Source organism: Hordeum vulgare, chromosome 7H, assembly GCF_904849725.1.
Source record: "Hordeum vulgare subsp. vulgare chromosome 7H, MorexV3_pseudomolecules_assembly, whole genome shotgun sequence".
Taxonomy (NCBI): Eukaryota; Viridiplantae; Streptophyta; class Magnoliopsida; order Poales; family Poaceae; genus Hordeum; species Hordeum vulgare.
The window spans coordinates 320914020-320926458 of NC_058524.1; positions in this window are offsets into that span (position 1 = coordinate 320914020).

The following is a 12439-nucleotide window of genomic DNA, read 5'->3' on the forward strand; positions in this document are numbered from 1 at the left end:
CTCCTGCGACCCCCCTCCCACCGAGGTGCGGAGGGCCGGGCACAAGAAGGGGCCAAGGATCCGGAGCCGGTGGGCGTGCCTCCTCCTAGAGCCGGGGGACCAATACCCGCTCCGGTGAGGTGGCCCAAGCCGAGGACCTGGAGAAATCAAATCTGGTGGAGGTGCATCCTACTCAAACACGAGGCACCGGCTCTAGCTCCGGCAAGATGCCCCCGCCGGGCGGGGGCTGCTACGGCGCGAGAAGTCCCCGGCAACGGCGCCAGAAATCCTTCTGCTGCCTCTTGAGCTTGCGTTGGTTTTTCCCTTGAAGAGGAAAGGGTGATGCAGCACAGGAGCAGTAAGTATTTCCCTCAGTTTGAGAACCAAGGTATAAATCCAGTAGGAGAATCACGTCAAGTCCAAAGTACCTGCGCAAACACAAAAGATCTTGCACCCAACGCTATAAAGGGGTTGTCAATCCCTTCAAGATTGATTGCAAAGCGAGATCTGAAGGCAGAAAGTGCAATGAAGTAAAAGAGTAAGGCTGAAAATATGGTGTGAAGTAGACCCGGGGGCCATAGTGTTCACTAGAGGCTTCTCTCAAAATAGCAAATATTACGGTGGGTGAACAAATTACTGTCGAGCAATTGATAGAACCGCGAAAAGTCATGACGATATCTAAGGCAATGATCATACATATAGGCATCACGTCCGAGACAAGTAGACCGATACTTTCTGCATCTACTACTTTTACTCCACACATCGACCGCTATCCAGCATGCATCTAGTGTATTGAGTTCATGACAAACAGAGTAACGCTTTAAGCAAGATGACAAGATGTAGAGGGATGAACTCAAACCAATGATGAAAACCCCATCTTTTTACCCTTGATGGCAACAACACGATGCGTGCCTCGCTACCCCTTCTGTCACTGGGTGAGGTCACCGCACGGTATGAACCCAAAACCAAGCACTTCTCCCATTGCAAGAATCATAGATCAAGTTGGCCAAACAAAACCCACAACTCGAAGAGAATTACAAGGATATGAAATCATGCATATAATAGATCACAAGAAACTCAAATAAGATTCATAGATAATCTGATCATAAATCCACAATTCATAGGATCTCGACAAACACACCGCAAAATAAGATTACATCAGATAGATCTCCATGAAGATCATGGAGAACTTTGTATTGAAGATCCAAGAGAGAGAAGAAGCCATCTAGCTACTAGCTATGGACCCGAAGGTCTATGGTGAACTACTCACGCATCATCGGAGAGGTCATGGTGTTGATGAAGAAGCCCTCCGTATCAGAATTGCCCCTCGGGCAGGGCACCAGAACGTGCCCCAAATGGGATCTTGTGGAGACAGAAGCTTGCGGCGGCGGAAAAGTATTTTCGTGGATCTCTCTCACAGTTTTGGATTTTTTCTGAAGTTATAGGCGGAAGAGGTAGGGAAGACGTGCCACAGGGGGCCCACAAGCCTGCTAGGCGCGGGCCCCCTGGCCGCGCCTAGGGGGCTTGTGGGGTCCCCTCCTGGGCCCTGCCTTGGTTCTCAAGTTTGGCGCGTATCTTCTGTTCCGGAAAAAATCTTTTCGGAAGTTTTATGCCGTTTGGACACTGTTTAAAATCCTCCTCTGAGAAGGGTCAAAAACACGGAAAAAACAGGAACTGGCACTTGACACTGAGTTAATAAGTTAGTCCCAAAAGAGATATAAAAGGCATACAAAACATCCAAAATTTGACAAGATAATAGCATGGAACTATCAAAAATTATAGATACGTTGGAGACGTATCAGGGGCGAGCCCCGAGCCAGCCACGGTGGGGCGGTCTACATCCAGTTGGGGCCCGGGGGCTCAACATCCAGTCTCACGCCCCGTAGCCCTAACCCAACACGAACCTCGCCATCCTCACTTTCCTCCTCGTCGCTATCGTTCGAGGTAGGAAAGCCGGCGTCGCTCGGGCTCCCTTCGCAGCAGTCGCGAAGCACACATGGGGCCCCCTAAAGCAACATGGTGGGCCGCCACAGGAGCAAGCCCCGGGGAGGACGGAGGCGTTGGAGTAGTGCTCCCCCGACCTCAGCCTCCGCGGCGATCACGGTCCCTCACCCTTCCTCTACCACACGCGTCCGGGCCGTTTTCCGTCGTGGCACCCTTAGAAGCTGTGGCATGATCCGAATGGGATCCCCTCGCCGCCCTCACGGCCGATGGTGGCCGGCCTCGTCCCCTAACCATGGTTAGGGGCAAGTGCCACCAGCAGACACAAGAAGATTCCAAGGACCAAGACCGAGGAGTTGGTGGATCCAGGAGGAGTTGAGTGAGCAAAACCCCTCGCAAACCCTCCCAATTTATAGGACGTGGCGCGGGGGCTAGCCTCCCTTACTCCAAAAGCCACCACCCTCCTCGCCCAATCGCTCGAGCTCACGGGCGTACAGAGAACCGTCCTGATGCGCCAATGCATGCACGGGCGGGCCCAACCACTACTGCGCCTTCAAAGGCATCGTCTGCCACCTGTCCATCCATGAATTCGCATGCCACGCGTGTGGCAGAGGCGTTTCAGGAGAGGGAGAGACCACTCCGCACATGATCTCCCACTTCGCGCATCTGATGCGCGGCGTGGGGAAAGACAACCGCCAGCACATCCATCCACAAAGGCCCGTGCACCTCTCTGGGCCTGGCCCAACAATGCTCCGCAGGCGTGTGTGGCCTAGGCCCGGGGGCTCCTGTCGACGCACTAAAGACTGGGATCTCTAGTGCCCCAGACTTGTGCACGGGTGCGAAGAGCCCCTGATGGCAGGGCGTGGCAGAGTCCAAACAAGATGCACCCCCAAGGTTGACAAGGCCCCGACAAGCCTTCCTTGCCAGGAAGATACCCAAGGCCACGTCCGCTTAATGGACGTGATGAACGCACCAAGAACAAGATCCCGGCGAGCCTCCCTCGCCGGGAAGACAACCAAAGCCCCCGGCAAGCTTCGTTGCCGGGACGAAGACCCAAGGCCCTAGCAAGCACCCTTGTTGGGTTGACGTGGCTAGGCACTGGAGGGCGACTGCCCTTGCCATGGTGCCACCCCCCCCCCCCCCCCCCGCGAATTCTAACGCATTCCGCATGATCCAGCGGGGCGTCCAGGTGTCAAAACACGTGGACACATGTCTTCACCGACACTTTGCTGACAAGGACAAGACGTGCATTTAATGGATCTCACAGCGGTATATGGATAAGCACCGCTCTAGGTTCACTGTAACATCTCGTGAACCTACCATCGAGCACTGTAGGTGACCCCTTTGCCTATAAAAGGAGGCCCTTAGATCATTCACAAGGGATTAGACTCTTGGGAGATTGGCCAAGAAGATGGTTATCATCACTATAACAAACAACAACAAAAACGCTTAATACGATCAGACAAGCAGGACGTAGGGTTTTACGCGTAAGCGGCCCGAAGCTGGGTAAAAAAGGCTTCCCGGGTGTTGATCGTTAGATCTGCTCTTGACGTTGTCTTTCCCCGCCCCACGATCGCAAGGGAATCACGTTGATCTCCATACGTGTCGACCTAGCATCACCGACACCCCCCTCTAGTCGATATAACACACTTACAGGGTGAACCTCTGGATGTACTTGCGAAAGGTATCTCTTTCTTGCTCGGGGAGATCGTGCCGATCGCACGACTGCCCTAGGAGCTTGTGGCCCCACGAACTGGTTGCATAGATCCTCCGAGGAGGACATGGACCCTTCTTGCAAGTTCATCAGCGAACTCCTCACGTTGGCCTTGAGTTCCAGCGGGAAGTAGTTGTCGAGCACCTTCTCTTCTCGTCCCCCAGGAACCTGCACCGCAGTTATGTACATGCCCAGGAACTCCGATGGACTGATGTGGTCATCGTATTTGTTCGAGAATTCTGGCTTGAAGAACCTACTAGAGGGCCAACGAACATGCCACAGCTCGCGGGTGAACGTCGGGCATCCCACCTCGTAAGGTAGGCTACCAAGTCCCACCGACGCAGGCTCGTCGATGGCTGGATCTGCGCAATCATCAGATTGGTGACATGTCTCCCCTCTTCCCTCGATTGTGGTGCGCGCGTGCTCCTTGTGCCTATCCTTCATGACTTGGTGCTGGTATCGCTTCAGTCGTGGGTCCGTCGAGGTTTGAGATGTTGGAAATATGACCTAGAGGCAATAATAAAATGGTTATTATCATATTTCCTTGTTCATGATAATTGTATATTCTTCATGCTATAATTGTATTAACAGGAAACAATAATACATGTGTGAATAAATAGATCACAATGTGTCCCTAGCAAGGCTCTAGTTGGCTAGCTCGTTGATCAATAGATGATCATGGTTTCCTGATCATGCACATTGGATGTCATTGATAACGGGATCACATCATTAGGAGAATGATGTGATGGACAAGACCCAATCCTAAGCATAGCACTAGATCGTGTTGTTCGTATGCTAAAGCTTTTCTAATGTCAAGTATCTTTTCCTTCGACCGTGAGATTGTTCAACTCCCGGATACCGTAGGAGTGCTTTGGGTGTATCAAATGTCACAACGTAACTGGGTGACTATAAAGGTGCACTACGGGTATCTCCGAAAGTATGTGTTTGGTTGGTGCAAATCGAGATCGGGATTTGTCACTCCGTGTGACGGAGAGGTATCTCTGGGCCCACTCGGTAGAACATCATCATAATGAGCTCAATGTGACTAAGGAGTTAGTCACGGGATGATGTGCTACGGAACAAGTAAAGAGACTTGTGGATAACGAGATTGAACAAGGTATAGGGATACCGACAATCGAATCTCGGGCAAGTTCTATACCGATAGACAAAGGGAATTTTATACGGGATTGATTGAATCCTTGACATCGTGGTTCATCCGATGAGATCATCGTCGAACATGTGGGACCACCATGGGTATCTAGACCCCGCTGATGGTTATTGGTCGGAGAGGTGTCTCGGTCATGTCTGCATGCCTCCCGAACCCATCGGGTCTACACACTTAAGGTTCGATGATGCTAGGGTTATATGGAATTGTTGTACGAGGTTACCGAAGGTTGTTCGGAGTCCCATATGAGATCCCGAACGTCACGAGGAGCTCCGGAATGGTCCGGAGGTAAAGATTGATATATAGGATGGATGGGTTTGGACGTCGGAAATGTTTCGGGCACCACCAGCAACGTGTCGGGACCACCGAAAGGGTTCCGGGGGGCCCACCGGGAGGGGCCACCAGCCCCGGGAGGCTACATGGGCCAAGTGTGAGAGGTAACCAGCCCCTAGGTGGACTGGTGCGTTCCCACACCCACCCCAAGGCGCACAAGAGGGGAAGGAGGGGAAACCCTGGGCGCTGGTGGGCCTAAGGCCCACCTAGGGGTGCGCCAACCCCTCCCTTGCCCTGGCCGCCGCCCTAGCCTCCCATCTGGGGGCTGCCGCACCCCTTAAGGGTGGGAACCCTAAGGGCTGCGCCTCCCTCCCCTTCCCCCTATATATAGTGGAGGTTTTGCCCTTTGGAGACACGCAATTATTTCTCTCTTGGTGCAGCCCTACTTCTCCTCTCCCTCTTCTCCCACGGTGCTTGGCCAAGCCCTGCCGGGAGACCTCGTAGATCCACCGCCACCACGCCGTTGTGATGCCGGAGCTCTTCCCCAACCTCTCCCTCCTTATTGCTGGTTCAAGGTTCGGGAGACATCACCGGGCTGCACGTGTATTGAACGCGGAGGTGTCGTGGTTCGGCACTAGATCGGAATCACACCGCGATTTGAATCACAGCGAGTACGACTCCATCAACCGCGTTATAGCAACGCTTCCGCTTAGCGATCTTCAAAGGTACGAAGATGCTCTCACCCCTCTCTCGTTGTTGGTTTTTCCATAGGAAAATCCATGTATGGCGGAGGAAAATTTTGAATTTTTGCTACATTACCCAACAGTGGCATCCGAGCCAGGTTTTCTATGCGTAGATTCTTAGCACGAGTAGAACACAAAGGTTGTGGGCGGTGATTTTTGTCAATTTCTTACCACTACTAGTCTTATTCCTTTCCAGCAGTATTGTGGGATGAAGCGGCCCGGACCGACATTACACGTACGCTTATGTGAGACAGGTTCCACCACGTGACATGCACGTGGTGCATAAGGTGGCTAGCGGGTGTTTGTCTCTCCTACTCTAGTCGGATTGGATTTGATGAAAAGGGTCCTTATGAAGGGTAAATAGATTTGGCATATCAATGTTATGGCTGTCACGTAGGTAAGAAGGCGTTCTTGATAGAAACCCAAATCAGCCACGTAAAACTTGCAACAACAATTAGAGGACGTCTAACTTGTTTTTGCAGGGTATGACATGTGATGTGATATGGCCAAAGGATGTGATGTTACATGTGTGATGTATGAGATGATCATGTTCTTGTAATTGGATTCACGACTTGCATGTCGATGAGTATGACAACCGGCAGGAGCCATAGGAGTTGTCTTAATTTATTGTATGAGATGCAAAGCCATGTGTTTACTACTTTTACTTCATTGCTAACGGTTAGTTGTAGTAGTAGTAATAGTTGGCGTGCAACTTCACGGCGACACAATGATGGAGATCATGATGATGGAGATCGTGGTTTCACGTCGGTGACAATGATGATCATGCGATGCCCGAAGATGAAAATCGAAGGAGCAAAGATGATGATGGCCATATCATGTCACTATATGATTCATGTGATGTTTATCAAGTTTTTCAACTTATTTCTTAGAACGACGGTAGCATAATAAGATAATCCCTCATAATATTACGAGAATGTATTTCCCTAAGTGTGCACTGTTGCGAAGGATCGTTGTCTCGAAGCACCACGTGATGATCGGGTGTGATAGATTCTAACATTCGCATACAACTGGTGTAAGCCAGATTTACACATGCGAAACACTTAGGTTGACTCAACGAGCCTAGCATGTACAGACATGGCCTCGAATACGAGAGACCGAAAGGTCGAACATGAGTCATATGGTTGATGCGATCAGCATGGATATGCTCACCATCGATGACTAGTCCGTCTCACGTGATGATCGGACACGGGTTAGTCGACACGGATCATGTAACACTTAGATGACTAGAGGGATGTCGATTTAAGAGGGAGTTCATACATAATTTGATTAGATGAACTTAATTATCATGAACTTAGTCTAAAAGTTGTCTTTACAAATATTGTAGATCCAATGGCCAACGCACCTGTCAACCTCAATTTCAACGCATTCCTAGAGAAAAATAAGTTGAAAGATGATGGTAGCAACTATGCAAACTAGGTCCGTAACTTGAAGCTCATCCTTATTGCATCTAAGAAGGCCAATGTCCTTGATGCAACGCTAGGTGACCCTCCTGTTCCCGTGGCAGCCCAAGACGTTCAGAACGTCTGGCAAACGCGGAGTGATGACTACTCTCTGGCTAGGTGTGGCATGCTATACAGTTTATAACCAGGGCTCCAAAGGCGTTTTGAGGAACACGGAGCATATGAGATGTTCCAGGAGCTGAAACTAGTTTTTCAAGATCATGCCCGGGTCAAGAGATATGAAGTCTCCGACAAGTTCTTTAGCTGTAAGATGGAGGAGAACAATTCTGTTAGTGATCATATACTCAGAATGTCTGGGTTGCACGGTCGTCTGACTCGGCTTGGAGTGGAACTTCCGGATGATGCTGTAATTGAAAGAATCCTCTAGTATCTCCCACCAAGCTACAAGGGTTTTGTGCTGAACTACAACAAGCAAGGGATGGAGAAGACCATTCCCAAGTTGTACTCGATGCTAAAATTTGCAGAAGTAGAAATCAAGTAAGAGCATCAAGTGTTGATGGTCAATAAGACCACCGGTTTCAAAAAGGGAAAGGGTAAGAAGAACTTGAAGAAAGACGGCAAAGCTGTTGCCGCACCCGGTAAGCTAGTTGCCGGGAAGAAGAAAAAGAATGGACCCATGCCTGAGACTGAGTGCTACTATTGCAAGGGAACCTGTCACTTGAAGCGGAACTACCCCAAGTACTTAGCGGATAAGAAGGCCGACAACGTCAAAGGTATATATGATGTACACATTATTGGTGTGTACCTTACCAGCGCTCGTAGTAGCTCCTGGGTATTTGATACCGGTGTTGTTGCTCACATTTGCAACTCAAAGCAGGAACTGCGGAATAAACGGAGGCTGGCTAAGGACGAGGTGACGATGCGCGTCGGGAATGGTTCCAAGGTTGATGTGATCACCGTCGGCACGCTACCTCTACATCTACCTTCGGGGTTAGTTTTAAACATTAATGATTGTTATTTAGTACCAGCTTTCAGCATGAACATTGTATCAGGGTCTTGCTTAATGCCAGACGGCTACTCATTTAAGTCAGAGAATAATGGTTGTTCTATTTATATGAGTGATATGTTCTATGGTCATGCTCCGTTCGTGAATGGTTTATTCTTGATGAATCTCGATCGTGATGTTACACATATTCATATTGTGAATACCAAAAGATGAAAGGTTGATAATGATACTCCCACATACTTGTGGCACTGCCGCCTTGGTCATATCGGTGTCAAGGGCATGAAGAAAGTCCATATTGATGGACTGTTAGAGTCTCTTGATTTTGAATCATTTGACACATGCGAACCGTGCCTCATGGGCAAGATGACTAAGACTCCGTTCTCAGGAGTAATGGAGCGAGCAACCGACTTATTGGAAATAATACATACTGATGTATGCGGTCCAATGAACGTTGAAGTTCGCGGTGGCTATCGTTATGTGCTCACTCTCACTGATGATTTGAGTAGCTATGGATATATCTACTTGATGAAGCACAAGTCTGAAACATTTGAGAAGTTCAAAGAATTTCAGAGTGAGGTTGAGAATCAATGTGACAAGAAAATAAAGTGTCTACGATCTGATCGTGGAGGAGAATATTTGAGTCACGAGTTTGGCACACACCTAAGGAAATGTGGAATTGTTTCACAACTGACGCCGCCTGGCACACCGTAACGTAACGGAGTGTCTGAACATTGTAATCGCACTTTATTAGATATGGTGCGATCTATGATGTCTTTTACCGACTTACCGCTATCATTCTGGGGATACACATTGAAAACTGCAACATTCACTTTAAATAGGGCACAGTCTAAATCCGTTGAGACGACACCGTATGAATTATGGTTTGGCAAGAAACCTAATATGTCGTTTCTAAAAGTTTGGGGATGCGATGCTTATGTGAAGAAACTTCAACCAGAAAAGCTCGAACCCAAAGCGGAGAAATGTGTATTCATAGGATACCCTAAGGAAACTATTGGGTATACCTTCTATCTTAGATCCGAAGGTAAAATCTTTGTTGCCAAGAACGGATCATTTCTAGAGAAAGAGTTTCTCTTGAAAGAAGTAAGTGGGAGGAAAGTAGAACTTGATGAGGTAATTGTACCTCCTCTCGAACCGGAGAGTAACGCAGCACGGGAAAATGTTCCTGTGGCGCCTACGCCAATTGAAGAGGAAGTTAATGATGATGATCATGAAGCTTCAGATCAAGTTGCTACTGAACCACGAAGGTCCACAAGGGTACGTTCCGCACCAGAGTGGTATGGCAACCATGTGATGGAGATCAAGTTTTTAGACAATAGTGAACCTTCAAACTATGAAGAAGCAATGGCAGGCCCGTATTCCAACAAATGGCTTGAGGCCATGAAATCCAAGATAGGATCCATGTATGAGAACAAAGTATGGACTTTGGTGGACTTTCCAGATGATCGACGAGCCATAGAAAATAAATGGATCTTCAAGAAGAAGCCTGATGCAAACGGTAATGTGACCGTTTATAAAGCTCGACTTTTCGCAAAGGGTTTTAGACAAGTTCAAGGAGTTGACTATGATGCGACTTTCTCTCCCATAGCGAAGCTGAAGTCAGTCTGAATCATGTTAGCATTTGCCGCTTTTTATGATTACGAAATTTGGCAAATGGATGTCAAAACAGTGTTCCTTAACGGGTATCTTAAGGAAGAGTTGTATATGATGCAACCAGAAGGATTTTTCGATCCTAAGAGTGCTAACATGGTATGCAAGCTCCAGCGCTCCATCTATGTGCTGGTGCAAGCATCTCAGACTTGGAACATTCGCTTTAATGAGGTGATTAAAGCGTTTGGGTTCATACATGTTTATGGAGAAGCCTGTCTGTACAAGAAAGTGAGTGGGAGCTCTGTAGCTTTTCTCATACTATATGCGGATGACATATTATTGATGGGGAATGATATAGAGTTATTGGAGAGCATAAAGGCCTACTTGAATAAGAGTTTTTCAATGAAGGACCTTGGAGAAGCTGCATACATATTAGGCATCAAGATCTAAAGAGATAGATCGATACGCCTCATAGGTCTTTCACAAAGTACATACCTTGGCTAGATATTGAAGAAGTTCAATATGAAAAACTCGAAGAAGGTGTTCGTGCCAATTTTGCAAGGTATGAGATTGAGTAAGACTTAGTCACCGACCACGGCAGCAGATAGAGAGGAGATGAGTACTGTCCCCTATGCTTAAGCCGTGGGCTCTCTAGTGTATGCCATGTTGTGTACCAGAACTAATATAAACCTTGCCATAAGTTTGGTAGGGAGGTACCAACGTGATCCCGGTGTGGAACACTAGACAGCGGTCAAGAATATCCTTAAGTACCTGAAAAGGACTAAGGAGATGTTTATCGTTTATGGAGGTGACCAAGAGATCGTCGTAAAGGGTTATGCCGATGCTAGCTTCGACACAGACCCGGATGACTCTAAGTCACAAACCGGATATGTGTATTATCTGAATGGTGGGGCAGTGAGCTGGTGCAGCAGCGAGCTAGACGTCGTGGCCGCATCTACATGTGAAGCGGGGTACATAGCTGCTTCGGAAGCTGCTCATGAAGGGATCTAGATGAAGGAGTTCATCACCGACCTTGGAGTAGTTCCAAGCGCGTCAGGTCCGATGACACTCTTCTGTGATAACACTAGAGCGATTTCCATAGCCAAGGAGCCCAGATTTCACACGAAAACCAAGCACATCCAACGCTGCTACAACTCCATCCAGGACTAGGTCCAGAGAGGAGTAATAGATATTTGTAAAGTACACACGGATCTGAATATTGCAGACCCGTTGACTAAACCTCTTCCACGAGCAAAACATGATCAACACCACAATTCTATGGGTGTTCGATTCATCACAATGTAACTACGTTATTGACTCTAGTGCAAGTGGGAGACTGTTGGAAATATGCCCTAGAGGCAATAATAAAATGGTTATTGTCATATTTCCTTGTTCATGATAATCGTTTATTGTTTATGCTATAATTGTATTAACAGGAAACAGTAATACATGTGTAAATACATAGGTCACAATGTGTCCCTAGCAAGCCTCTAGTTGGCTAGCTCGTTGATCAATAGATGATCATGGTTTCCTGATCATGGACATTGGATGTCATTGATAACAGGATCACATCATTAGGAGAATGATGTGATGGACAAGACCCAATCCTAAGCATAGCACTAGATCGTGTTGTTTGTATGCTAAAGATTTTCTAATGTCAAGTATCTTTTCTGTCGACCGTGAGATTGTGCAACTCCCGGATACCGTAGGAGTGCTTTAGGTGTATCAAACTTACAACATAACTGGGAGACTATAAAGGTGCACTACGGGTATCTCCGAAAGTATTTGTTGGGTTGGTACGAATCGAGATCGGGATTTGTCACTCCGTGTGACGGAGAGGTATCTCTGGGCCCACTCGGTAGAACATCATCATAATGAGCTCAATGTGACGAAGGAGTTAGTCACGGGATGATGTGCTACGGAACGAGTAAAGAGACTTGTCGGTAACGAGATTGAACAAGGTATAGGGATATCGACGATCGAATCTCGGGCAAGTTCTATACCGATAGACAAAGGGAATTGTATACGGGATTTATTGAATCCTTGACATCGTGGTTCATCCGATGAGATAATCGTGGAACATGTGGGAACCACCATGGGTATCCAGACCCCGCTGATGGTTATTGGCCGGAGAGATGTCCCGGTCATGTCTGCATGCCTCCTGAACCCATAGGGTCTACACACTTAAGGTTTGATGATGCTAGGGTTATAGGGAATTGTTGTACGAGGTTACCAAAGGTTGTTCGGAGTCGTGGATGAGATCCCGGACATCACGAGGAGCTACAGAATGGTCTGGAGGTAAAGATTGATATATATGATAGATGGGTTTTGGACGCTGGAAATGTTTCGCGCACCACCGGCAACGTGCCGGGACCACCGAAAGGGTTCCGGGGGGCCCACCGGGAGGGGCCATGAGCCATGGGAGGCTACATGGGCCAAGTGTAAGAGGGAACCAGCCCCTAGGTGGGCTGGTACGCCCCCACACCTAGCCCAAGGCACACAAGAGGGGAACGAGGGGAAACCCTAGGCGCTGGTGGGCCTAAGGCCCACCTAGGTTTGCGCCAACCCCTCCCTTGCCCTAGCCGCCGC